The sequence below is a fragment of the Struthio camelus genome, chromosome 18, assembly GCF_040807025.1.
Source record: "Struthio camelus isolate bStrCam1 chromosome 18, bStrCam1.hap1, whole genome shotgun sequence".
NCBI classification, from domain to species: Eukaryota; Metazoa; Chordata; class Aves; order Struthioniformes; family Struthionidae; genus Struthio; species Struthio camelus.
The window spans coordinates 15,942,941-15,966,359 of NC_090959.1; the positions used below are offsets into that span (position 1 = coordinate 15,942,941).

General features: G+C 45.9%; 1 protein-coding gene and 1 long non-coding RNA gene across 18 annotated transcripts in view; one reads left to right on the forward strand and one right to left on the reverse strand.

The window, feature by feature from the left end:
- Nucleotides 1-369: 369 nt before the first annotated feature.
- LOC104141430 (uncharacterized) lies at nt 370-8,813 on the reverse strand. 12 transcript variants are annotated; one of them, XR_011135259.1, is made up of 5 exons: nt 8,760-8,802; nt 8,254-8,301; nt 7,264-7,332; nt 3,759-5,880; nt 370-3,344 (listed from the first exon to the last, which is right to left on the reverse strand). It is a non-coding gene; the product is annotated as an uncharacterized lncRNA (long non-coding RNA). The 12 variants fall into 12 exon arrangements; XR_011135260.1 differs by lacking the exon at nt 7,264-7,332; XR_011135253.1 differs by having other exon boundaries at nt 3,759-7,332.
- The window catches only part of SLCO4A1 (solute carrier organic anion transporter family member 4A1), a 32,364-nt gene continuing 16,184 nt past the window's right edge, over nt 7,240-23,419 (forward strand). Inside the window, exons 1-3 of one of the 6 annotated variants that reach the window (XM_068912156.1) lie at nt 10,792-10,844; nt 16,809-16,883; nt 18,873-19,043. The gene's annotated coding sequence lies outside the window, so the exon portion shown is untranslated. Of the gene's footprint in view, nt 7,429-8,869; nt 8,966-10,786; nt 10,845-16,808; nt 16,884-18,872; nt 19,044-23,419 lie in introns of those variants that run through there. The other 5 variants (XM_068912153.1, XM_068912155.1, XM_068912158.1 and 2 more) reach the window with 5 other exon arrangements.

Here is a 23,419-nt window from a genome sequence, read left to right on the forward strand (position 1 = left end):
CACCTGTATTCCTCATACATAAAAAGTTGGGTAAAAAGATGGGGAAAAAAGCTCAAATATACAGGATTGTTGCTGTAACTCTGATCTGGTTTTCTGTGCTCCCAGCCTCTTCACCCTTTTCCTTTCTTATTTTCTCCCTCTTACCATCCTGGAAGAGAGAGGAAAAAAAGAAGCATTAAAAGGAAGAGATGCTACAAAGAGACTGATTGTCTGATGCACTGTTGCAATGACACAGGACTTGACAAAAGAGGATACTTCAAAGACAGACAGCTATCTGGCCTCTGGCAATCACAGGCGATGCTGCTGCTTGTTGCTGTCTAACAGGTTTCAACGTGTCAAATGCAAAAATCAGGCCTACTTCAGCAAAGAGATGTTGAACAGATTAAGCTTCTCTTTAATTGTAACAAGGAAACAGGAGATGTGCAGGAATCACTTCAGACAAGAAATACAAGGCAGTCGCCAAGTTAAAGCTGCTCCTGTTTGTATCCTGTAAATGTTCCTGGTACATGGGTTCGAGCCTTGCACTCCTGCTGCTGCAGCGGTGGGGATGGTGGCGGAGGGGGGGGAACGGAAATGCATTCAAGCATGGCCTGAGCTGCGATTGATGGGACCTGCTTCTACAGTCATTGAGTACCTGTGAAATGTGAGTTCTGCTGCCATGGTTGGGGTTATGAGAAGATAGGGCAGGGTCTGGTGCAAGGCATGTGCCTGCACAGTACTTACTGCAGCATTAAGCAACTCCAGCAGCAATATAAAGTGTGTAAAGTCTGCATTTACAAAGCATCAATACGGAGACCGGAAGAGAGCAGCAGCTGGGCCAAATGCAGTCTCGCTTTGAAATGTCATTGCGTGGCCATGCGTCAGAACCCGAGCCTCTTGGTAGCCAGCCGACGGCACCCGTCGTCTGCCAGGGACAGCATATCGAGTTGACAACATAGCGTTCAGGAAACGGGCTCAGGAGCCCAGTGCACGTGTAGGTGAAGTACACGGGACATGCTCCATGGGGCTGTGACCCGGGGCTTCACCTGGGCAAGAAAGAGCTGCATGGTAATAAGCATACCACACAGATTACGTGAAAGCTATGACGCGAGCGAACATGTGGCCCAGCGCAGCGGGGCATCCTCTGGATGGAGGGACCTGCAAGGCTGCTCGCAGCCATGCTGGCTCTGCTCCTGGCCCGCGCAGGCAGTTCCCAGCAGGATGCAATCTGCCTCCAGAATCCTGATTACACAGAGTCCAATCTCTCCTTTGGACCTTGATCCTGTAAGAGGAACCATGGGGATGGATTTTTGAAATCACACAGAACTGGCAGGATCCAGGCCTTATCTGAGACAGCAAAATAATTAGCCACGTGATTCTCTTCTCCATTTTTACAGTGGCAATATTTTGCCAAAGTTCAAAGTCAAAGTCAACATGCTGATATGTTTTGCAGTGATACCACAGTTTTGGTGCAACGAACAACTAAAAAAATCTGTTTCTAGAGCAATATTTTCTATCCTTGTAATCTCTGAACTAATTACAGGACTGGAAAATCAATACCTATCTGGAAAACTTTTCAATACAGTTAACTAAACATGCCTCATATCGTGTTTGAATATATTCCTCACGACACATGATGCTCATGACTATCTCCTATATCCCAGATATGGCCAGATGATATCATTGTCAGTAAGCGACTATTCCTCATTGTACTGCAATGGTAAAATTTAAAAAAATCTGTAGGATGGGAGGATTGCGTACAACAAATAGCACAGTAAGTGAAATCTAAAGCAGCATTCAGTGTCAACATTTTAAGCCAACAACAAAAAGAGTTGAAAGACTTGGCTAGCTCAGCAGGAATTTTTCTTCAAAAAGATTATGAAACAAAGTCATTAAAAGTTCATGCCTCAGTTATAATGTTTTTTTCCTCATACTTTATTTAAAAAAAAAAAAAACCCTGTGATAGCTGCAAATAACCTCTTTCTTTAGTCCCCTAGCAAGAAAAAGCAGTGTTAAATGACTAGTTCAATGGTGTAACCTCCTTTAAAAACATGGGGAAAGAGGAAGGGTGTTGCTGTGTGGAATATTATCCTCTTCTGCTGTACAAACATGTTGCATTGACCATGGCAACTCGGCTGAAGCCAAAGCCCAAACCTTTGTGTCTACGTTCTGTACCACTTCCCTAGAATCAGAACAGTTGCTGGGATTTTGAGATGCTCCAGCCTCACTGCTGAGCCCTGTGAAGGCTCAGCACACTTAACAGGCTGTTCCTTGACACCATGGCATTTGTGCTATTGCTAAATGAATGGTAAATATTCCAACCAGATACTTTGCCAAAGGCATAGCAAGGGACTAAGAAATAAAGATAACAGTAAAACCTATTTTCCCTGGGGTCCTGTTTGCCCTTCCACTTGGTACGACAGACTGATGAATTCTGAGCTGTCATGTGTTCATGAAATATTCGCTCATGTTTTACGTGTGTTTCTCTGATTGTTCTTCATAGCTTTTACCCCAATGAATCAGGCAGAGGAAAAGTGGGACTGGGGTAAATCCCTCTCTCCCTTTGCTCCTTCCCAGAGCTGGGAGATTACTGCAGCTGCATCCACATCAGCAACTCTCCAAGGTTTTTGCTCCTCATCCTTGAGCAGAGCTTCGGGCCCAGGAAAGAACTGTAAAGGAAAGGTGTAGTGTGCTGCCTTTTAGCTTTCATCTCAGGTGATAGACCACGATTTATTTTCCCTTCCAAATAAAAATTTAGCAGGTTAATTATGCTAAAAAAATTTCAATTTTGGAGCTGGGCATGACCCACATAATGATTATAATTACTGTTACTATTAATTACTATTTTAATTTCTGTAGGACCTACATTTCCAGCTCAGGAGCTCCTGTGCAAGGTGCAATATATCAGCATAATAAAAGGAGACACTCATTGCCTTGAGGAACTACTGGCCTGGGTGAACGAGGAGGAGCGGGACCGGAGCACGACTAGGGTATTTATGTTAACAGCACTGCCCTTCTTGTATCCAGAACGTACTTTCCCATGGCGTCTCTTCGCCAGTTTGGGCTGCTTTCTGCTGAAAAGTAACAGTTAGAGTAACATTGTGCTTACCATCATCACAGTCAAAATTTCTCTCTTAATTCCCAAGCCTGAATTGTCCTTGATATGAACTCAGAGTTGCCAAATGTCCTTTGCTTTTCAGGCTCTGCAGGAACATAGCTATAGTTTGTGCACTGAGATTCAACTTTTTTTTGTCTTTGGATCATATATTCTTTGGACTTTTCTATGTTTCTGCCCAGTGTAACGTCATATTTCATTCAAATAAAACTCAGCTGGAGTGCCAGAAATCACTTCAATTTCTCTCCACCTTAGGAAAAAAAAAAAAAAGACTGTGTCTGCCTGCACATCACCTAATGGAAAATACCTGACAAAAAAAGAGCTCAAACCCTTCAGAAATCTTTCAGAAAAAGCTAAAATAGAAGCTACAGCTCTTCTTTAGCTCTTTTAGTAGGTATTAACATTTCCTGTTTTGTGTGCTGAGCAGCAGAGCTCCCAAGAGGCACAACTGAGTGGCAAGGGCACAATGCAGCTCTCAGACCAGGCTGTCCTCTGTGCTTTGGCCATAGTTTCCAAAAGTATCTGTTCTGAAGTAAAGGAGTACCTAGCCAACACAAATAGGCTAAATACAATAGGAAATAAGATAGTCCTAGGGACTGGTGCAGGGCAATGTGCTACAAAAACTGGAAGACCTTACATTTGGTCACCATCCATGTTCACGCACCTTGATCAGACCTTCAGGCTGAGGCAGGCAGGTAGCATCCGGCCATCAGGGGTATCTCACGCTGGACATCTGCAAATCAAGAGACTTAAGAGTTGCCAGGCATTCTGGACCATCCTGACTCTTGTCTGAATCGGCACCAATATTTCCTGATAACATAGACCCAGCGGGGTTAGAGCTGTATGGCATGTATGGCACGAGTGCACAGGAAGTGCCCTTCAGGCTCAGACCATCCACTCGGCATCCTGTGGCCAGCAACAGGGGCTGTTTTACAAGGAGGAAGAGAACAGGCCATGCTGTGGTTCAGGGACTTCCTGAGCTAGAGGTTTGCATTGAGTTTATCAGGTGAAAAGCCACCAGAGCATGTCATCCATGAATTTGATTAATACCTCTTTGAACGTAGTTATACTTTCAGGCTCCGTAATGCCCTCTGGCAATGATTGCCGCTATTTAATCACGAGCTGTGGAAGAGTTTCCTCTAAAGCTTCTACCTGATCCTTTCATTTAAGCGGTCGCTTGTCCTCATAGTGATAAATATGGCTCACAAAGCTGAGCAGAAGGGGTTATACTGCTCTAGTTCTCAAAATCAGTGGGGTCTTACAGAGGCAGGATAAAAGTCTGGTAACAATTCCAGGTGGGATTTTCCTAAGCGCAGTTCCCACTGTAAGCCAACACTAGCCAGTGCTTTTGAAATGATCCTTATTGGCCATTTATTATATTTTTGTGAATAAGTTTCTGGCTCAAATTAGAGGTATAAGAAAACTCTAAAAAACATCTTATTTTAGGAAAAAAAATCCAGTTCTGTATTTCTTTCCAGGAGATCTGTTGCTTGTTCTGCAACATGAGACTTGAATCATGCAAGTATTTATAACAGCAATATTAGGAAATGACAATTCTGGCACCAGAAATCTATCTATCTGTGTTAGACCATATGGGTCTTTAAATAAATTGTTTATGAATATATTAACCCAATCTTGTTAATACAGGCACACATAACTATATTAAAAATGTAAATGTTTCCAGAATTGGACTTTACATGATGAACGTACAGTTCCACTTCCTTCTTAGTCAGCTTTATGGATCTATGAAAAATGAGTATAGTTTTACTTGACTGAAGTTAATAAGGTTTATGTCTGCACAGATTTACCCCAAAGATCGTCATGATCATCTGAAGTCCCACATGACTTACAGGACTAAACTTGAAGAAATATCTCTCAGCAATTTCTGTTGATGGAGCAACTCCAGCTTTCAGAAAGCCTCCAGCCAACTGACTTCCTTTTTGTGGCACAAAATTTGCATTCATTAAAACAAGTATTTTAATGATTTATGTAGATTTATAAAAACAACAGCCCAGAAGAATGTGTCTGAACATTCCCAAAGCTTCTGACAGAGGTACAATACATTCCTCTTGGTTTGAAATACTAAAGATCAGACAGTTCACACAAAAATCATTGTAGGTATATTTGCAAGTGTTAACATGACCTGTAAAACCAGAGTTTCAGTCAAGTTAAAATGATCTGAGTCTACCAAACCCTAGCAGAGTAGGTAGCAGTAATGATATAATGATTATAATGTTAGTAATAATAATACTAATATGATTACCTGTCTCATTGTCGTTATTACCGTCATTGCCTTGGTAATTCTCAGCTCTAATCATGGACTGGGGCATAGATGGCCCCATCCTCTCCAAAACAATCTTTGTGCCCACAAGCAGGCCTCAGCCAAGCAAAAATCTGGTCCCTTTGCATTTCTAAAGAACAGCTGCTGGGAGTGCCAGCTACTAGCAAAGCTAAGTCATCCAATTTGGCTCAACATGACAGGGGATGGGACAAAAGGAGATGAGAGATTAGCAGAGGTAAGGAAAACTTAGGCCGGATCCTGTCAAAGAAAACCAATATGACTCACCACCGCATACAGACAGCCTAGACATTGCAGGGAGAGAGGGTTGTGCCTCCTTACTCCTCAGCATTGCCACAGCTGCGAGGATGGCTTTCTCTCTGGAGGTGGCGTATGTGGCTCTCACCAAGACAATGACCATAACCTGGCGAATACCTCTCAAATTTTTTCTTCAATGCACCTTTATATTCACTTGCATTTCGTTTTTCCCCTTCACAGGTTTGTATTGCTGAGAAGAGAAAGTGAGCCTGACGTAAACTGAGGTGTGAGAAGAGCAATTTGCAGACCCTGTAAGGCAAGACCTGGGTTTATGCAAAACCCCCAGCTCCCACCACCCTTGGTCTTGGTTACTGGCCGTCACTACCACCCTGCCTGCCCTCCCAAAGCGAGGGACGTCCTCAAGGCAGGTCTCTTTCTGTGCTTATTGTAGGCTATGTCCAAATTTTGCCAATCCTTTCTTGAGAAGAGAAAGCTCCACCTCTGCTCTCCAGCTAAACCTGTGCAAAAAGCCTTCAATTGCATGTGTTTCTACAGCTTTAGCAAATGAACTGTAGCCTTCTCCTATCTCTTTGCAAGGCTGCTACAAAGACCTTTGGGGATGAGTCCAGTCCTTCTGGGTGGATACAGATTTCTCGGGGTTCTGGATGAAGGCTCAGCCACTGTCAAAGCCAAGGTGTGTATTTCCATAGGTAGACCAGCACCTGGGGTCTTTTAAATGGAGCATAAATCAAACTTGCCTCTGGGGTAGACACCTTGAGATTTAGAAGTGAATCAGCAGAGATGGCAAGACTGACTTGCGATGCCACCGCCTGGCATCTTTTAAACATTTTTGCAGAAGACAGATCCCTCTGCAGACACCTCTGTCCTTCCTTGCCATGCCGTCTCCCTTGGACATGCTATCCTGGTTACCATTACCTCATGCAGATCTATGGGACAAGCTCCATATCTTTTCATTTCCATCACCCAAGAGATAACATATTTTGGGATACTGTAAGAAAAATCACCAAAAATGAAATAAAAGAATTGCTCTGAACCTCTGAGGATAGCCTCACCAAAGGCAGGATGGACTGAATTGTGGGTGGAGAAGTGAGCTGCTCCACATAGCCATGCCTAAAAAGGAGGGGAGGAGCAGGCAGGCATCACCATGAAGCTGGAGTCAGAGGGTCCCGAATGCAGCTTGCATGCCCTTCACTAAACAGGAAACGTGGGTTTTTCCCAGCTCTGATGCCTTTGACATACCACTTCACCTTTGTATATCTGCTGTCCTTTTCACTCTGTTTATTTAAAATATAAACTATTTGAAAGAGGGACTTACTCATCAGTGATTGTACAGCACCCAGTCAAAACAATGTCCCGATTTCAGTGGGTAGCTCAGAAAATTATTCATACATAATAAACCAATATTCACATTTGCCCATGGAGCCAAACAGTTCCTGTTTTTCCTGACCACAGTACACCATAACAGCAGTGTTTCTCAAATTAAATTTTTGCCTCAGAAACTCATTCAGCAGCTCCTAATTTGGCCCATTAAGTGAAAGCAAAACCTGAAAGAAGCTCATCCACCCTTAAATCTGTCCAGCACAGCAAGAAGGAAAGGACAAAAAGGCAGCACCTTCCATCTCCACACACGAGCCATCGCTGAAGAGGACGACAGCCGGCAGCAACGGCAAAGGGCATGTTCCTGCAGCAGCAGGGAAAGCCTCGGTGAGCTCCAAGGGTGGCTTTTGCTTCTGCATCAGCTTCTAGTTACCCGGGGACAAATGACCACTCTGGGGATGTGAGTACTTAAACCAACCCTGTGGCACGCGGGATTGCGCGGGAACGCGGGATTGCGCGGGGAGCCAGCTGGCTGCGCACAGCGCTGAGACAGGTACCGCCGGGCTTGCGGCTGATGGTGGTAAGTTAAACCTCCGGGGATGCCGTTGCCTTGCCCTCCTCGCCACGGTCTGTAGCACTAGCTGGGGTTCTCCATCAACCAGGCTGTCCTGCACACTCTCAGCCTGGCTGATGGAGAACTGACTTGCACTTTTAAAGAGCTAAACATGCAGCGCCTGAATTATTTATCTTTTAACACGCAGACACAGGGCAAATTCCCAAGAGAGGTGAAGTGGCCCTTACAATAGATGCAAAGTAGGCTGCAAAAGCTGCACTGGTAGGCACACGCTATCTGCTTGGTTAAAGCCTCTCACGCACGCAGGCGTCACTTCTGCTGCGACTGCTCCTGCCCGGCTGATTAATATTCTGGAGGGTGTGGAGCGCCCGGGGCGGCTGTGGCCCCGGAGCCTCACCTGCGTAACCATTCCCTGTCCCCCCTGTGCCTATGAAGCCCACCGCTGTGGAGGCAGGTCAGCAAACAGAAGAGAAAAATGCACAAACGGTTGCATTCATGCAAATCAATGCCACCCTCGGTTCAGCACGCTCGCACAGCATTTTAGCACGGCTCCCTTAGCTCCGGCCCACTTGTGCCCGATTCAGCGGCCGCGTGGTATTTCGCCTGCAATTATTAACCCCGCAGACCCTACCCACGTAGCATTTGGCACTACATTGCACCAATAAAGATAACGTTGTGATAGGCGTGTTTGTGCCCCAGACAAAATAATACCTGTGCATCTGTTCTCTTGCTCTTGCCCCGCTTTTACAGCAGCTCGGCCTGTTGCAATAGCAGCAGGTAAAGATTAAATTCCTGCCGTCGCTCTCTGTCGCCGCGGCCACGGGCGCGTCTCCTCGCCGCGCACCTTCCCCCCAGCCTCGCGGGCGGACGTAGCCCAAAACGCCTGCCCAAGAACACGACGTTTCCCTGCACATCTTAGGGTGCAACAGGGGGCTCAGCCGCCCCCAAGGCGCCACTTGCCCGCAGGGTGGGCCCGAAGGGGCACCCCGGGGCCTCCGCATCCCCCTCCCGCCGCCCCTGGCAATGGGGTCTTTTTCCTAAGAGGCACCTGCTCCGCCACCTGCCCTCTCATTCCCCCAATTTCCCCGCGCTTCCCCATCCCTCTTCCCCTTCTTCCCTGTCCTGCCGACCCTCTCCCCACTGCGCCTTCTGCCCTGCCCGGCGCCCTCTCACGCGCTCCTCCCCGACCCTCTCCCCGCGCCCGCCGCCTTTGTTACCCTCCACTTTCACTTCGGCCTCAGTTTCCCCTCCATTGGCGCGCCCGCCGTAAGGCCACGGCCGGGGCCGCCGCTGATTGGGCGCGGCGCCCGTCCGTCAGGGCGCGGGGCCCGCCTCCGCGGCGGGGGCCGGGGCGGGCAGGGAGGGAGGGAGCGCGGGGGCGGCGGCGGCGGCGGCGGCGAGAGGGCAGCGGCGGCGGCGGCAGGTACCGCGGCGGGGGAAGGATGGAGGGAGGGATGGCGGGGCGGGCACCGGCACCGATACCGGCACCGATACCGGCACCGATACCGGCACCGCATCACACGGCGGGCCGGTCCCTGCGGCGCGCCGGGCGCAGGCTGCTGGCGGCGCCGGGCAGCGGCGGCAACCCGGGGAGACCCCTCGCCCCACGGCGAGTCCCCCCCGCGTCGGGCCGGGCCGGGCCGGGCCGGGCTGGGTTCTGCCGGCTCCGTCCGCGCCGCACGTGTCTGCGGCAGCGACGCGCCCCGAGGCGGCGGGGATGGGCGCGGGGGATCCCGCCGGCCGCGCTGCGGGGTAACGAAAACCAGGATGCCCTCCTGCACCCGGGATGTGGGGCTGGGGGAGCCGTCGGGGCTGAGCCCGGCCCGGCACGGCCCGCCCCGCCGGCGGGGCCCCGGGCGGTGGTGCCCCCGCGGGCGGCGGGGCTGCTGGCAGCCACAAGCGTGGTGGCCGCTGCCTTAGTTCTTAAACACAATTTTTAAAAATCGCAAGAATAATCGAACTTGTTGAGATTTTCCATACCCGAGACGTCTCGGGGTTTGAAACTGTATTTCTATCGCCTTCTAATTCCATTTTGTCTCTGGTTTCTGGTATGTTTTTTTCTGTTATCAAAACCATGCCTTTCCCTGAGCAATTATAAAAGACACAAGGCAGAGGTAGAAAGTGAGAAAAGCTGGGAAGTAGGCACGGTAAAGTCATCCTTACAATGAGTAGAAAGGGCGTGAATAATCTGGTCCTTGCGTCAAGCACGGTAGCTGAAGTTAGAGAAGGAAGTTGCAAACAGTGCGCTGAGCCAAAGTCGGAGCACGTCCATCACCTGACCTAGATGATTCTTGCTTATCTATTTCTTCCGATGATGTTAATCACACACACGCACACACACACATGTGCTTTCAGTTCCAAGACCTCAGAAAGCTCCGTGGCCATGAGCTTGTTGGGTTAATATTGTTACCGTTTTATAGGCTGTTTGGTTTTACCAGGCAACACACTACAAATGTGAAGTTATCCCAGTCTGGCACCTCCCTTTTTCATTTCTTGGCTCCTAGTTTTGTCGTGTCACTTGGCTATAAAAGCACGTGTTAAAATAGCATTTGAGGAGGAATGAACACAAAGATCTTTAGAGATGCACGACTTGAGTTGTTGCAAATGTGAAAAAAAAGGATGAAACAGAGTGCGGCGAGAGGGTTGGTCAAATGATGAAATGAAAGAAATGTGGAGCTATTTATATGCAAAGAGGTCCAGCCTGCAGGCTACCAGAAATGACAGAAAACTGAAGCTAGGCAGACCTCTGCGCTCAGGTCGGGTGGCGAGAGTCAGACCACAGCCACCTGCCTCGTCATGCTGCCACTCAGCCGAAACAGGCGCTGGCGCTGGCTTGCAAGCAGTGTGCTGAGGCGTGAACGCTTTGCCAAAAGCCCCTCGGCTATGTAAAACAGACCGTCCGCTCGTGTTGCTCTAATTTCTCCCACACGTGGATCCAACTCACAAAGTCAATCCCAACCTAAGTCAACTCTGGGATCGCGGATAGCACGGATAGCAGCAATTGCTTTGAATTTTAGTTATTCTCCGCTACCAAAACCAGAAACTACCTGAGCGCGTACTTAATGAAATCTTTACGGAGATTACACAGGTTTACAGGCAAGAGGGAAGGAAGAGGGGATCAGCCACTAACAAAAGAAATATCCACCGGCTTAAAGAGATCAGCATCCAGCTGCTCAGTGCCTCATGACTTCCGATTGCAAGCTCCTTGAGGCAGCCTTAATTTTCTTCTTGTCTCTCTCTACAGCACTGGGCACACTAGGGTCCTGGTCTCTGATTTGGGCCTTTACACCTGCAGTAACACAGTAAGTGAATCACTGCAGTGCTTTGCACTGATCGTTTTGTTCGTCCCATCCCAAAGAGCAGCCCTGAGCGCTTGCTTTGCTTTCCTTCGTTTTATTTGAGCGCACCAAGCGCAGCAGCACTTGCCTCTCCCAAGAGCTTGATGGCCATCCCATAGATGAAGGTCCTTGTGTAGGGAGGGGCCAAATATTCTACCTTACCATTTGGGTTTCTTGTCTTCTTCACATTGTTCCTTGAACGTCAGCCCATAAATTGATTATTCAAAGCTTGGGACTTTCCCTCTTGCAGAATCCCATTAATGCAATCATGAATAGTGGAAACGATTTGCAAGACTTGTGCAACTATTTAGCAGAGCTGGCAGCTTGTTGCTGGTCAGTTGGGTCAGCAAAATGCCAAGTTTGCCTTCAGGAAAAAGGTCCCTCCTCCTAATTTTAGGTTTAATAAAATGAGGTAGCTGTCTTAAAGTAACATTAAGGAATTGTTAACCACGCATAGGGTTTTTTCCATGTTGGGTGCCATGACATTCATTGGAGTTCTGATTTTGATTTCGCTGCTCTGAAATGTGTTGGGCTTTCCTAGTGCTCTTAAAAAACATGTTATTGTGGCCCTATGTAGGGCTGGTCTTTGTGCACAGAAGCAAAATTTGGGAGCAGCACTGCCTTAAACAGCAGCAAGGTGTCTGTACGACACAGGGGATTTTCCTGCTGGGGTCCCAGAAGTGGTATAGCTGCCTTCATGCAGCGCTTTGCACAGCTGATAGGTGCCTGCTCTTCAGTAGGCTCCCTAGCCGTGGGCTCTCTGCACATAAGAGCTGCTCCTATCCTATAACCATTTTCCTTCTAATTTTCAAACCTTTTTTCTTTTTTTTTTTTTTGCTAAGACCTCCCCATGACATTATGGGTTTTGTACCCTCCTGGCAAGCTCACGCCTGTGAGCGGTGCTGAACTTGGCAGTTTCAGAACAAAGAGATTCTACATACACTTTCTGCAAAATAAATGTCCTGAGCAAGGTCAAGGACTTGATCTGGTTTATGAATGCCCCACAATAAGATCCATCTTTCTTTGGTGGTTGGGATGAGCAATTTGTAGACTGGTACCTAGAGAGGGCCACTAACTTTAATAGATTTTGTATCAGACCTCTGGTTAGTTCAGCGTAGAGCAAAGCATGAGGAAGTGAAGTGCTTAATATTAATGGCATCACTTTATTCCATCCTTAAATCATTGTTCAGGCAGAAATACCCCTAAATCTTTTACTCTGGATTGCCGTGTCGCAGGTGTCAAAAATAATGTCATTCCACTTCTAGATTGTAAATGAGTTTACGAGCAAGGGGAGTATGGTAATGGCATGAAATGGTCTGTTTACCCTTATTCTTCTTGTTCACTGTTCAGCAAAGTGGCAAGCCTTACTGGCAGCCTTTGAAATTTCTACTGCAGAGAAGACATTAGGCCAGCTTCTTCTCTTGTGACATTCCACCGACTTGTGCATAGTTACAAGAAAAATCAAATTGATTCCTGTTTTTAGTGCATATTGCTGTATGGCATCAAAGATTAATTTAATATTTCTTAAGAAAGCCGCATAGGAAACCCCACTTCAAGTTAGAGCAGTTGTAAGGCTGCTCTACCTGGATAGGGACTGTGTTGCCTCCTGCCCGCAAGAGGTCTAATCCTGCCCCACTTAAGCGTAACGGAGGACAGAGCAGATGGCACGGAGCTTTGTGCCGACAGAAGAATTCCCAGTAACAAGGGCCTCCCTGTCAGTGTTTTCAAAGCAGCTTTAAGGTCGTCTTTGTATTGCTGGAGTGGATTCAGTCTTGCTGAGGATTTAATCCCTTCAAGCCAGATGTGGGTCTAGATTACAGCAGTATCAATCTTTTCCGGAATCCCCCTATAACCACAATCGGCCTGTGGTCCATTTAGTTAGGTATTTTTCTCTTCTTTGGTGGAAAACCCTGAAAGAAATATTTCGAGATACTCAAGAAATGACATTAGAATGAGTGAAAAGTACATACCCAACCGGTATACTGAGTGTCTGTATATTATTGTTTGTAAAATAACCCTTTTTTCAAGAGACAATGAAAAGATTTTCTTGCCAATCATCACGAAACACCCTATTTTTTATTCCTTTGAACTATCTTCTATTGTCTGTGAGAAATCTCAGGAACCTTGCTTGAATGCCTTATGTGAACAAATACTGCTGAAGGGGAAGCAGCAATGGCAGGATCATCCCCATCATTTTTCAGGGAAAAGTGATCAAAATTTGCCCTCTGTTACCCTCATTCAAGCTCGTAACAGAGAACAAGGTTATTCCCCTGTGCCCGTTTCTTGTAGCACCTTTGCAGGGGTGGTAAGATGCAGGCACGACCTTAGGAAAGGTTATTAAAGAGTTCCCGAATCAGAAATTAGGAACACACTACATTGCTGCATGGAAGCAAGAATCCCTCGAAGGCAGTTTTCAGATTTCCAAGTAAATCTATCCTCCAACAGCTGCTCTCTAGTGCTGCAATTTCTCATGCGTGAGAAAACAGAGGGTACAAAGTAGGAGCTTTTCCACAGTGCGCATGGACAACAAACCCCTCTGAATTCCAGCAGATGTTTTGGGATGACAATGGAAACATTATATGTGCATTTATTCCTTTATCTCAGGGAGAAATGCCATTTGGCGGCAGTTTGCTCCCTGGCAGTAAGAACGAATTACTGATCTGATTGAGCCTTGCAGGACAGATGCAGATCCTGCATGAGATGCAGTTTGCAAACCGAGTGGTTCTTGCACTTGGAGGGAGTACACGCATACCTGTGTATGTGCTTTGCTCTCCCTACGCTGGTGTGTATATGGATCTGTGTTTGTATGGAACTGCTGTTTTATATGGAGTTGGTTTTCTTAAAGAGGCCTCTTAATGCTGAACTATGTTGTTCCGAACATTTTTTCACAGCCTTTCTCAAGGAGAAGGGGAGTCCTACCCCTGCTCTTGATAATAGTGGTTTTCATTTATTTCGATCCAGTCAGACAGAAGAAATGAGCAGCTGAGGGTAACACAGCCAAGGTATACGTGCCCATTTGCAACTCGTTGTGCGTTGTAGCCACCCTTGAGATTTTCAGTGCCTTCTACATTAGGACATTGGCAGTAGTGGTAGTCGTTATAGGAGCTTGCAGCAGAGACATTTGTGAAGACTGGCCATTGAAATTTGTCCCAGGTTTCTAAGAAACTGATTGTTACAGGTTGGTTTCTCAGAGCCTCCTACAGTGCATGGGCCATAATGTTCTCCCTATAGCTTCTACCTCTTCTTGCTGGCAGTGCCCAGCAGCCCTGGATGCTGACAATCTACTGCTCTTGTGCTCTTAACCGTTTCTCTTTGAGCCTGAATCCCTGGCCCCAATCTCCTAACTGCTGTAGTTGTAGTTTGTGGCTATGCTGCTGGTTTGGGATGTTGAGTCAGAGAAGGAGAAGAAATGATGACCCCTTTCAAAGGCATGACTTCTCTTCCATTACATAATAGAGACGGGAAATGCTCCCTCTGAGGAAATCCTGAAAGATATCATAATGTGTCAAGACTTGAGCACCGCAAGATCAAATGCAAATGAACCCAAAGCTAAAACAGTATTTATTTTAGGAGGATGTTTAACTCAGCTTTGGAGGGTAAATAGGGAGTTCTTGATGTCAGGAAACTGAGGGACTGCAAGCACCAAATCAGAAGTCCTTCTTCTATATGACCCAATGCACTGACCTCATGCAAACTCAGGTGTGCCATGTCAGATTTGTGCTGAAGGGTTAACTTTGCGCCATCTATCTTTATGCTAGATCAGCTATTGCTCGTATTGTTGTAGCCAGCACAAGGCCAGAATAAACTCGGTATAATGTGCTTGGCTAATCCAACAGAAATACAATTGTGTGCCCGTTCCTGCTCCAGATCATGTCTGCACTGGTGGGTGATTTAGTAACACAAAAAGTAGTGATTGCAGCTTCACAGTTCAGGAGCCATAAATAACCTGGAGGTGATGATCTCTTTGGAATGGGCAACAGAGAGACAATAGAGATGAGTTACTTAGATTAGACACTTAACTTTTAAACAGGTAATTAAGAGATAAAATTCCTGCTCTTAATGCAGAATGACATCCTAGGGATTCATCTGAGGCATAGAAATCAGGGTTACTTAACTTTATACTTGATATGCTGTAGCGACTTCTCGGGTGCTAATCTGAGGTTAACTGAAAAATGAACAGCTGGAGTTCTACTGTCTTTTGCAAAATGGCCCATTTGAAGCAGTGAGCTCATCTAAGTGCTGTCTGGGAGGCTGTGCTGTTCCCGTGCTTGGCAAGAGTCTCAAGACTAATACCTACGAGGATTAGCGAGCATGGCTGAATGTTAAACAAGATACAAACTAAGTGGTGTGCACCAGTGAACTTGTGCTCGGGGGGATGTTTGAGGAAGCTATTACTCGCTGATCTGGAAAAAAGTGGGACTATGTAGGAAACAGGCTTCCCCCCTCCGGATCCTCCCTTGATTTATTGCTTCTCTTGCACTCCCCTCTCGGCACAGAGTTTCCACCCTCTGCCTGCTCATCTCATGCACTCCATCTATTCGTACAATTACTTGGGGACAGTGACTGTTCCTAGGGACAGCTGATAATCAGCAATTTTCTTCTTCCGTGACACACACTGCTCTTCTAATGTGCTCTCTTTGTCTCTGTGTCATCCAGTTTAAGACAGGAATAGATGGGCATCCAGCCCATCAACTTTGGGTTGAGCTGGAGGACTTGCCTTTAACTGAGGGCTCTCTAAGACATCCTCTCAATCTGTCCTCTGTTGGTAGAGCAGTATAGCTCCATGGTACATGATTTTCTCCACAAAGTCCTTTTACCAAAGCAATAATATGAAGAGGAGTAGGAAGGCAGTCTATTCTCATGAAGAAGAAAAGCAGTAATTTGGATGCTGACATCCAGCCTGCTATGCCTACGTCATGTAAAAGAGAGAGCGTAGAGGGTGCATCCCATACCAAATCTTCTTTCTCTCCACAGAAATGGATGATGTCCAGAGTTTGGTACAGATTTCTTCCCATGCTGCAGCAGAAACTAAGGATTTAAAGTCTTTTTCTCCTACATTTGCCCTCCTTAAGCTTTGAAAGGAAAAAGGAGATAAGACCCCATCAAAGAACAGTTCTCTACCTGTCAGGATTTATGTGAAACCCATTTGTCACAGTTCCTCATTGACGGTCCTCAGTAGCAAAGGCATATGGGGTATTAAAAAAAAATTACGGAAATGTTTGAATTTCACTAGTTCGTTGGCTTTTTTGAATGGGTAACAGTGGAAAGAGGAGTGCTGGTCTGAGCTAGTGTATAAATAGTTCCAGCTCCAAATGTGATTGTGTTTCTGCTTTTGATATCTCACAATCGAGTCAAAAATAGATTCCTGATACTCTGCGAGAGGATAGCAGCGTAGTGTAATACACAAACTGGTCATTCAGTGGGGGGAAAAAAAGCCAGATGAAGGAGGCATCTCAATGAAAAGCCTGTTATTCAGTGGCAGGGTAACAAAAAAGCCTGTGGTAAGCCTTTCAGAGACTTGACTACTCCAGAAATGACTATTGCCTTCTGTTTATCAAGAGGATGCAATAATTCTATATAATATTCATACACTGTGTACAACAGAAGGGCCTAATGTTACTAGTGCCAAATACATCTGTTTGTGAGATGGCTTCCACAAAGTTTCATGATATCGTTTCCTCAGGTTTGCCCTTTTCAGTTCTACTTTCATACTGTTCAAACCAGGAGGATGAAAAAGAAGAAATTGCTGTAAAGCATGGTAGATGTCAGCATTAGGTTATTTTATTTATAATATACTTTACATTGTGTAACACAGGATGTTGCTCTGTACTGCGTTTGTATTGCTTCCAACCTTAGAAGTGGCAATGAACTGTGCTTCATGGTCACCTTTTCTGTTATGCTCATTTTGATAATTTCTATGTCATATAGGGCGAGTTTGCATCTTCTCCATGGAAAAAAAGTGATTGGGACTTCAGAAGAGGATATATAGGAGTCCTTCCCAAGGTGCTTTGAATAGCTTACTATATGTATTTAAAATACTGACATTTAATCTCAATGGCTCAAAGGGGGAAGACGACTGGCTAGCAAGAGCTACTAAATACCGCACGCAATAGGGTTGCGCCCAGTTAATTTTGCACGTAGGACTCTAGCCCCTTACCTGGTCTTGATTTCTTGTTGCCAGTGGCACTACCGTAATCCTTGGCAGCCTTCTCAAAAATTAGTTATATCCTTGCTGCTGAAAACATCCGTCTGATGTCCAGCTTAAGCTGTAATCGTCCACTTAATTCCCAGCCATCTTGGAATTTGAATATCCGTAACTGCGCAACCTAAAATGCCTCTTGCTAATTATCTGTTGAAGCTGTATGCGGGTTACAAAAAATAAAATGGCTCGCATACCAAAAGCTGCCCTTCCCTGGACTTCTCATATGGTGAAGATGCCTCCTAGCCCGGCAGGAGGACTCACCCTTGTTGTGGGCAGCCCAGGCAGCCGGCTTTGTCAAACCGCAGCATTGGCGGGTCGGCGCTATTGCGGGATTGACCTTTCAGGGATTGATTGTAAAAAAGAAGTACTTGGGTAAAAGGTCTTTTAATAAAGGTTTGGAAGAAGGTTGACATTCGTAGCATACTATTGCTAGTAGAGCTATCTGATTGCACTCCCATTTCTAGTAAGTAACTCGCAAAAGGTCTGTCCCGCAGATGGGGAAAACCTTTGGGCGTGCAAGTGGAGAAAAGGCTGTTTTTCCCCCGCTCCTTTACCTGCAGTAAAGCTGTGTTCCACCTAACGAAGAGGTGCATAGGTGTGCACAGTGTTATGTGCATGCTCCATGCATTTTTTTCCTGTTATTCAGGGCCTCTGACTTTCACACATCAGTAAAGGGACACTAAATTTCCGTTCCAAGAGATCGGTTTCCCTAATCAATGCAGAGAAGATACAAAAGGGGAAGAGGAAGGACTGGCATTTGAAACAGCCTTTTATGACACTGATATCCACCTTGTTTTCTAATTGTGATTAAAAAATTCCCTTTCCCATCCTTAAAGGAAGGGATGTCTAGAGGAGATAACTGGTAGTAGTGGGGAAAAGCTGACTAGTGGCTCCTGCTGAAACGTTATTCAGAATACAGAACTTCCTTAAATGGGTTGTAAGAACCCAAATGCTGGAAAATAATGCCCTGCTGCGTGCAGAGTGAGACGTCGGGAAACCTGGGGGGTTGTATCCGCACCGTGGGAGCCGCGCAGACATCCAGCTCTGCGGCCCTAATTACGGCTGCAGAGTCCCCACAGTGCTAGCATGGAAATGTTTCCATCGTTGATCAAATTTATGGGAAGGAAAAAGACATTAAAGCAAGAGTGGCATTAGGGGGATGGGGTTAGGTATTATACTATAAAAGAACCTTTTGTCTGGCTAGTCTTTATTATGGCAGTATATAGTTAGCTGGTTAAATCTACCCTGTGCATTGGCACTGCAAGTTTTTAAAGATGGTCTAAGGCAGCTGCAGCTGATTGTATTTGCACAGATAAGCTGGAACAAATAAGTAAGCTCAGAAAATCTGGAGAGATTTATCTTCAAAGCATTTTCCAGCAGCTAATTGAAAATTATCCAAGCCACCTTCCTGATTTCTTACATATTATTGCATTAATTTGCTAGCGAGTGCAAAGCGCTTGGAAAATATACAAAGGATTTTGTGAGTGATAAGCTTTACTCCTTTGAATTTATTTAATTATAAACGTGTCCTTGCCGTGTGATAATTTAAAGCCAGCTTCTACTGCTCTATCCCATGGCTCTGGTGGGACGAATCATGTAAAACACCTCCTAACGTGAGGAGCGGGCCAGGATATTGCTATTTCCTTCCACTTCTAGAAGCCTTTTCCCCTAAAGTCAGCCAGCGGTACCGGCCGTGCTATTGCTAAAGGCAGAGCACAGCTTAGGGCGTGTTGTCAACGAGATGCTCTTTAGCTGTGCTTTTCATTGCTGAAATCGTCCTGTCCATGCAGGACGGCCCTATTCCAGCTCGTACGCGGTCAGAAGAAGGGCTGCAGCTCCCACAAGCCAGGTCCTAGTCCTTCTGGATAACCCAGATCTCTGCTTAGCTCTCTGAGGCCGGACAGTGAGTCTATTTTTGAACGTATTGCCTCGAAACAGCAGCTGCAGCATCGGTTTTCAAGGTATATATTTCTACTTGTTTACCCCCAGCGTGGCTCTTTGCTTACGAAGGGCGACAGGCTGGGCACGATGCTGCTGCCGGCAATGCCAGCCGCCCGCCTGTTGCCGAACCAAAGGGAGGCTTTTTAAGCTAAAAGCACAGCCTTTGCACATCCGCGGACCGAGGGTGAGCAGCATAACGTCGGTAATTGTTATAATTGTTTTCCCTGCCAGGGAAACGATTTACAGTGTTGCACATACCAGGGAACAAGCTGTTGGTCGCATTTATTCTTTTATCTCCCTTTTAGCTCAATTAGCGTTTGTAAGGACAAACTCTGGTGGCTTCACAGAGCCCTGGTGGGGATTTGTCACACTTCTGGGAGGCTTTCCCGTTTGTAAGCCCGTGAGTGGATTACACTTTATCCTTACGGTGTTTATCGTCTGCGACAGGAGTAATACAGATGGTCCTTATAACCCAAGTTACCCAAGAAAAAAAATCAGTATGTGTTGCTAACAAAAGTTAAGCACGAACCCAGACGTATTTGTCCCTTCTGTGAGTAACAGATGAGCCTGAAACTCAGATCCAAACTTTTCCCAAAGTCGGAGTGTCCGTTTAGCAAGGTCAGGATCGCTCGCGCGTCGGGGGGAGAGTAACTGAGACAGCCCGGGGCAAACTGTGCCGCCTGCGCCGTCCCGTTAAACCCTCCAAGCACTTGGCTTCGCGTCCTCCAGCCTAGCTGGGAAAAGTGGGATTTAAACGCGGGAGCGTGGGAGATGCTGGGAGGTGCTGGAGCGTTGCTGGGCAGAAACGGGAGCAGCCGGGAGTGCAAGGAGGCCTGTCGCGCCGTCCCTTAGCGAGTGCCTCCTTGCACGCGCCGCAGTTGAGGAGCTGCTTAAGTCTGTCCACATACGGTAAACTGCGCTCAGCTCTGGAAAGCAGAAGTTAGGAGAGGATGTTGTTAGCCGCAGTAATACCCTATAAAAGTCATAAACCGTAGAGTAAAAGGGAAGACTAACTGTTATTGGGCATGCTTCAGCAAATGGGATTATTTTACATGTCAGTTAGGAACTAATTCATAGTATTGATCTAAACGCGGTCCCCAGCAGAGATACAAAATGTTTTTAATTGGTCCTGTGACTTTTTAAATCATCATCTGATGAAAAGCTTGTAAGTTTTACTGTTGATTTACTGTTAAATATTAGGGAAGGGAATCTTTACAAATTTCATAACGAAGTACAAATCGAATGCTTTCATTGCCTGGCTACTTTTCGTGTGTTGACTTGGTAATGTTGACAGTCCGGAACCAGCTGTACCTCTTTAGAAATTCAGATAAAATCATGCAGTAAAATGAATAAATCTGTAGCTTCAAGATAATAGCATTGAGAATGGTTCAAAGTGAGCAAGAAATCACCAGCTGAGTCAGTAAAAATAGACGTAAATGAGAAGCAATAAATGTGTGGCTGAGATGAATAAGAATGATTTGGAAGTGCGTAAAGTTGTTGGATTTTTTTTTTTTTGACTAAAGATTATATTTTGTCCTCTGAAGTGGCACATGGCTCCCATGAAAGCTAATACTGCTAGTGAATGTGTCAGTTACCGTTTAGAAACACTGATAGATAAAAAGCAGCTTGGTGGACATTAATGTGTAGCAAACTGGCTTCCTTTGTGGAGTGCGTGGATACAAATTGTTAGTCCAGGTACAGCCGGAGAAGGCCAAGAGGTGTACTTTCGGGGCAGAAAAAGAGGCTTTTGTGTGTGGAGGGGGAAACATCTCCTTGGAAGGAAGACTTGTTGCTTACTTGAAAATGTGTGCTCCCTGCATTTCTGTTAAGTGATTAGAAGGGGAGGTTGATGTGGGTGCTGCGATCTAGGAGCCCAGCTCCTGCTTCAAGGTAAAGAAAACTTTAATAAAAATCTTTGGGAAACTACTGGCTAAATGCTCTTTGACCCTAGCTGCTGGGGTGGCTTTTCTTGTTCCTGGCATTTGGCATCTGCGCCGAGGCTGAAGCGTCTGGATGTTCCCGGGTCAGTGAAGAGACATGGGGCTCTACGGAAGACAGTCATACCTAAGATAAATCAGATGGCTCATCCTCTGGATACACTCATCTGGTTTTAGAGGCTCGGCAATTTTTAGGTGGACATCACTAGGACTAGTTGTTGGTCTCTCTGGAAGCCAGTGAAGGAAGGATGTAAGCTAAGCAACCAAGCAAGGCGGGTTTTTCTTTCTTCTGCTGAAGTCAGTGACAGCAAGATCAGCCTCCAGCTACGTAACCTTCTTCATGAGTGCAGTCCGATGTGGTGTCAGATGCGTGAGGTGGGGAAGGGTGCAGCTGGTGCCTCTCGGCTTCCTTGCAGAAGGCACTTCTGATTCACGCTGGAACAACATGACCAGTTCCACCCCTAAAAGTCTAATCCAATATCTAATGATCACTTTTGACCTTAATAAAGTTAGAGGGCTACAGCACTCTTTATTTATTGCTTCCAATATTACATCCAAAACTGAGAAAATAGATTTAGAGCCATAAGAATCTTAAGGACGTTGGGAGGAAGAAAGAGTTTAAAATTATAGCCCTGCATCTAAGACGGTAGCTTTTTTATGATAACACATTACAAAAGTCTGACTCTGCAGCTAAATTTCAAAGCCTGCACTCAGCTTCTGCATTTATACATGTTAACAGTAGCCTGGAGATTTTTGTGCTGACAGCGCCCAAAGAACGTAGCTTTTAACACAGTAGAAGTGGCTCATGAACTATAAACATACTTCTGGGTCATCCTACACTGTAGGCATCCAGCAAAATTGTGTGTTACCCGGAAGAGGCTGGATGTGGGCGTGCAAAGAACCCTGCAAAGTAAAAAGTATCCTTTAAAGGTTGTATGCTTGCATATTTGCTGTATCCTCTGCCCTTCCCAGGTGGAAGTAGGACCTTGATGGTCCTCCGAGCATCAAATGCTGCCAAGTCCGCCTGCCCCAGTGCTGGCAAAAACCACCCGCACTGAGAAACAAATCGGCGCTAGCACGCTCCATACTCCACAATCAATAAACTTTTCCAGCAACGTGCAGATGCATATTAACTTCTTTGCCAAAGGCTGCAATTTTCCCAGATTACAGTGATCAGAACATGGCTTGTTTTATTGGGAAAACAAATGACCATTTTTCCCGTTCCCTGTTCAGAAGGCTGATTGTAATCTAAATAGGAGCATTTTTTATAGGAACCTCTTGAACAAGTATTGACAGCTCCTCACCAGTTCCAAGTGATTAGGAAACGCAGGATGCTTTGAAGATATTCTGTAATAAATAGTTCTTTTCTAGCATTTGTTGCGTATTTAGGATCGTTATTCAAGGGAGAGCTTCACTATTTTCATAAATTATAGTACCCCCAATCCATTTAACAAAAAATGCTCTTTTGTGCTGGCAGTGGTTGGATGCTGAGCTACTACGACAACATAGCACAAGAACCAGTTGCAAGAAGGCAATGCACGATCGATAATCAGTTTAGAGTCAGCTGCCTGTGCTCTCTGGCTTGCTCTCAAATGGCACATGCAGTCTAATTAGGTATAGAAAGGATTTTAGTGAATAGCTGTAAACAGATCTAGGGGCCTGAAATAAAATCAGTTTGACTGTGGACATTTTTTCAGGATAATTATAAGCTGTTATTACCATAAAATGAAAGAGACACCAAAGGACTTTTAACAGTGGGAAACTTTTAGCTTTCCACGTGGTTCACATAGGAGAAAGGAAAGGTAAAAAGGCTGTGCCTGGCAGGGTAAGGGTCCAGGTGTCAAACCAGAATTGCTTTGATCTAAAACAAACAAAAAAAAGGATAAGGGGCCTCAGTTGGTAGTGAGACTGCCTTTAATGGACTTTTTTTTTTTAATGTTCATAGATGCGTTGCTGAGGTACCAAAACACTCGGCAGGAAGCTGAAACACACGGTGAAATGCTGATGTGTTTAGGAAAAAGCATCCTACAAAAGGAGCAACACTTGGGAAGTTTTGGTGCATTTTATGCAAAATCAAAACTTTGTCAGGCAGATGTTTCTATTTAAAAACCCATTTCCAGCAGAAGGGCTGATATTAACGTGATCTAATTTTAGCCTCCTAGAACTGTGCAGTCTAATGTAGACATCTAACCTCGCTCTAGACAAGCTCGCAGCAAGGTAATCCAGCTCCCTCCAGACGTACCCGTCTCTCTTCTTAGGCCTGAGCGGCCTCACTTAAGACTATTTGAAGCTAGACCCCGTGAACGTGTCCAAACGCCTGTCCTGCCACGGGCGCGTTGGCTTTTTGTCTTTGTCATGGTGGCTCCAGGCGGCGTCAGCTCGGGGTGGGCAGCGTAGCCCTCACGCGGTTACTGCTGCCGTTCGACTGGCCGTTTCGCAGATTTGGGAGGAATCAGAGC